General features: G+C 49.6%; 1 long non-coding RNA gene across 1 annotated transcript; it reads right to left on the bottom strand.

Annotated features, from left to right (window-relative positions):
- Positions 1–465: 465 nt before the first annotated feature.
- LOC141074221 (uncharacterized) lies at positions 466–1659 on the bottom strand. The gene is made up of 2 exons (XR_012227161.1): positions 1227–1659; positions 466–1148 (listed from the first exon to the last, which is right to left on the bottom strand). It is a non-coding gene; the product is annotated as an uncharacterized lncRNA (long non-coding RNA).
- Positions 1660–4414: the final 2755 nt, after the last annotated feature.

Below are 4414 nucleotides of genomic sequence, written 5' to 3'. Positions count from 1 at the left end.
TTTTTTGAACAAAATCCTCATGATCAGGCCAAGGTTATCTGTAAGAAGTGCGCAAAGACCTTTAGCCGAGGGAAAAATCTGAAAAATTTGAATACCAGTTGCATGCTTAGACATTTAACCAGCATGCACTTGCAAGCGTGGACACAACACCAAACCTCAAGTGCCACATGTGCAACTGATCACAACGAAGGTAGTCAGCAACGCTACATTGTTTACCCCACTGTAAGCCCACCGGTTAGCACAGCAGCAAATGTTGAGGTGTCGTTGCAAGGCCACAGCAGTCAGGGAATCCCACTGTTATATCAACGAAAGACTGATTCTAGGCCATCAGAAAGAACACCTATATAAAGTAGATATGACAGGCTCAAACCCCAACTTAGGTGCTCTGGGAAAAAACAAGACTAAAGTATAGGAGTAACCCCGGCACACTAATAACATGAAAGTAAAGTCTTCTCAACGACAGTCTTTAATTGTTGTGATTTTATTGATTGTGAAAAAAAAGGGTGGTGTTACAATCCAAAAAAGGGTGGTGTTACAATCCAACGTTTCAGCTCTACATCTCGAGCTTTCATCAGGGATATGACTACAATATATACAATAAAAGAACAAAAATCAATAAATAAACTTTATAAAGTATTATAAAACCAAAAATCTAGTGATAGGTGATACATAAGGTGGGGACAGTGTCAAACATCCTTTGTGAAGGTGTGTATGGATCTATAATGATGTGAGGCCAGTGAGTATGTATTGTGGTGTGATACGGTGAACATGTGAGAGGTTGAAAAGAGGAATAGAGTGAAGGTGTAAGGAGTTGAAAAGCATGAATGTGTAGGTAGTGTTGAGAAAGGGCATTAGGGGACAGTGAAGTGGAGTGGGAATAAAGGTGAGGTCATCTAAGGAGGCAGTGTGTAAGGGGTGCTCTTGGAAATGTTAAGGCATAAGGTATAAATACCTAGATCCTTGGTTTTGAGGTGTGTGTATAAGTGGTATAGGTTTGCCTTTGTAGTCCAGCTGCTGGAACAGTACCTATAGTAACCACTGAAAAAGGGTATAGGTTAAGGAATAGCAAGGTATATAGAAAGAAAAGATATAAAAGAAAGTTTTAGGGGTCACATACCGATGTGTAGGGTCAGCACGTGACTCCCGTCCTAAGGACAAAAAAGCAGGTCAATAAGCTGAGATGGAGAAAGGAAACCCAGTCTATGAAGACTGTAGGGCACCATTACCTTGTGTCCTAAATCTAGTCAGGTGTGGAGGAGGCCGGAAGTGCATGTGGCTTAGTGCAGTGATGTTAAATACTGTCAAGCACTTCCTGATTGGGTGGGGAAGGGGCGGGAATGGGGGGGAAGGGCCATCGCCATCTTAGTGAGGTCAAAAATGTCTGAATGAATGTACTGAGCATGTGCAGGGCGGGGATAGAGAATGAGCATGTTTTGACTTGACAGGAAGTGATGGTGGCAGTCGCCATCTTGGTAAGGTCAAAAAATGTCAGAATGAATGTACTGAGCATGTGCAGGGCGGGGATAGAGAATGAACATGTTTTGACTTGACAGGAAGTGATGTTGGCAGTCGCCATCTTGGTGAGGTCAAAATTGTCAGAATGAATGTACTGAGCAGGTGCGAGCCATCCAGGAAGTGAAGTAAAAAAGGGAGGGTTGTGAGGAAAGAACACCAACTCCATCACCATCATCAACCCTCTCTCAGTCCGCCCTGTCCACCGCTACTTCCACCATATGCAGCTCTCAAGTCCAGCTCACCCTCCCAGACACTATGAGTAGGTCAAGAAAGCACTCAGTCTCTCATCCGCGTACACTGGGTTTGAACGCCCACATTGCCAAACTAATCTCGTTTGAGATGATGCCCTTTCGGTTGGTGGAAAGCACAGCTTTCCGCGAACTCATGGCCTATTCAGTACCACGCTATGACCTACCCAGTCGCCACTTCTTCTCTCGCAAAGCCATCCCAGCCCTCCACCATCATGTGAAAGACCGCATTGTCCATGCACTCAAGCAGTCAGTGAGCGGAAAGGTGCACCTCACAACTGATGCATGGTCCAGTCGGCATGGCCAGGGCGTTACGTGTCCATCACTGCGCACTGGGTTAATGTGGTGGATGCAGGGTCCACAGGGGACAGCGGTGGTGGGACAGTGCTGCTTAGCCCACGGTATAGGAAACAGTTGGCTGTAGGCATTCGACCCTCCTCCTCCTCCAGAAGCGAAAGCTCGTCCACAGAGCGCAGTCGTACGAGCACTCCATCTGCAGCTGCCACTGTTGCACACGATGTGTCCCCCTATCGAGCAGCTAGTGGAAAGCGTCAGCAGGCTGTGTTGCAGATGATGTGTTTGGGCGACAGACACACCGCCGAGGTGCTGGCCGAGTACTTGAAGCGACAAACTGAGTCATGGCTGGGCAGTGTACATCTTGAGGCAGGCAAGGTAGTTAGTGATAACGGCCGTAATTTTGTGGCAGCCATAGCCCTTTCAAAACTCAGCCACATACCTTGCTTGGCTCACACATTGAACCTGGTGGTGCAGTGCTTCCTCAAAAATTATCCGGAGTTAACAGCCCTGCTCCAGAAGGTGCGAAGACTGTGCGCGCACATCCGCCGGTCGCCTGTACACTCCGTTCGTATGCAGAAGCTGCAGCGATTGCTCCACCTTCCCAACCACCGCCTCATTATCGACATTGCAACAAGGTGGAACTCCACCCTGCACATGGTGGAGCGGCTGTGCGAGCAGAGGCAGGCCATAATGCATTTGTGGGAGGATACACGGCCAGGCACTTTGAGAGCAGACATGGAGTTGACAGGCGTGCAGTGGTCGAAGCTGAAAGACCTTTGTAAAGTCCTTCAGTGTTTTGAGGAATGCACACGGATGGTAAGCGCAGACGACGCCATCCCAAGCATGAGCATCCCACTTATGCGTCTGCTCATGCAAACTTTGACGCAGCTTAAGGAGCAGGCGTCTGCAGCCAATGTTGATGAGGAGGAAGAGGAGGAGGGAATCCTTGATGACATTCAGCCATTGTCTGCTCAGGGACCTCTCCTGGACGAAGTGGAGGAAGAAGAGGAGGAGGAGGAGGAGGATGATGGGGATGATTACTTAGGGGAGGAGGATGCATCTCGTGGGGCAAGTGAAAATGTTGGCGTGGCAAGGTCTGGTACAGGGTTTGTGCGTGACTGGAGGGATGTGGATTTGCCAGAAAGTGCTCCTCCACCCAGCACTCGCAGTGCATCATTGACACCGGGAACATTGGCCCACATGTCAGATTATGCCTTGCGGATCCTAAAAAGGGACCCCCGCATTGCCAAAATGATGAACGATGACGACTACTGGTTGGCCAGCATCCTGGATCCACGCTATAAAGGCAAATTACAAAACATCATGCCACAGGAGAACCTTGACCTAATATTGGCTAATAAACAAGCAACTCTGGTAAATCGGTTGCTTGAGGCATTCCCAGCACACAGCAGCGGTGATGGTTCTCACACGAGCCGTACGGGCCGGGGGCAGCTTGGCAGAGGTGTTCGTGGTGCACACAGCAGAAGTGGCGTTGGAGACAGGGGTTTCATGACAATGTTGTGGACTGATTTTTCAAATACCGCTCACACAACTGGTAATACTGCATCGATGGAAAGTGACAGGAGACAGCAGTTGTCAACTATGGTTACAAACTACTTTTCCTCCCATATCGATGTTCTCCCACACAGGTCATTCCCCTTTGACTATTGGGCCGCTAAACTGGACACCTGGCCTGAATTGGCCCAATATGCCTTACAGGAGCTCGCTTGCCCAGCTGCAAGTGTGCTATCGGAAAGAGTCTTCAGTGCAGCTGGATCAATCCTTACAGAAAAAAGGACCCGTCTGTCAACCCAAAATGTGGATGATCTAGCCTTCATTAAAATGAACCACGCATGGGTTTCCAAGGATTTTGTCCCACCTTCCCCTGATGACACATAGGGTGACAGAAAAATGGCTTGCTTTGGTCCACCTCTTCCTGGTACTTCACCTATTTCGCCTTTTGCATCAGCTGAATGTCCAACATCAACATATGCCACTTTCTAAAACTCCCTAACTGTGCTGCCTCCCCCCCCATGGCCGGGGTCACCACCTACCGCACGACACCGTGCGAGTGCCGTTGCCCTGGACAGGTGGGTAGGCCGACTCTTGGGCGCGGGCACTGGCACAGGGTCCCTCATAGTGCAATCAAGTGTCTCTGACGGCGGTGGTGCACACCCGCCATCAGACACACCGCTGTACTATGAGGGGCCCAGTGCCAGTACCGACGCCCACGAGTGGGCCCCCCTTGCTTGGGCAGGGCCCCAGCATTTGCAATCTTTACCTCTCCCTGCTCCTCCGCTGTGTAATCTGGGCCGTCAAATCCATACTGTGCCTGACACCGTCTGAGCCTGCCT

This window comes from Dendrobates tinctorius, unplaced genomic scaffold (assembly GCF_039654945.1).
Source record: "Dendrobates tinctorius isolate UK_male_01 unplaced genomic scaffold, ASM3965494v1 ptg000326l, whole genome shotgun sequence".
NCBI lineage: Eukaryota > Metazoa > Chordata > Amphibia > Anura > Dendrobatidae > Dendrobates > Dendrobates tinctorius.
This window is presented reverse-complemented; position numbering and strand designations above follow the sequence as displayed.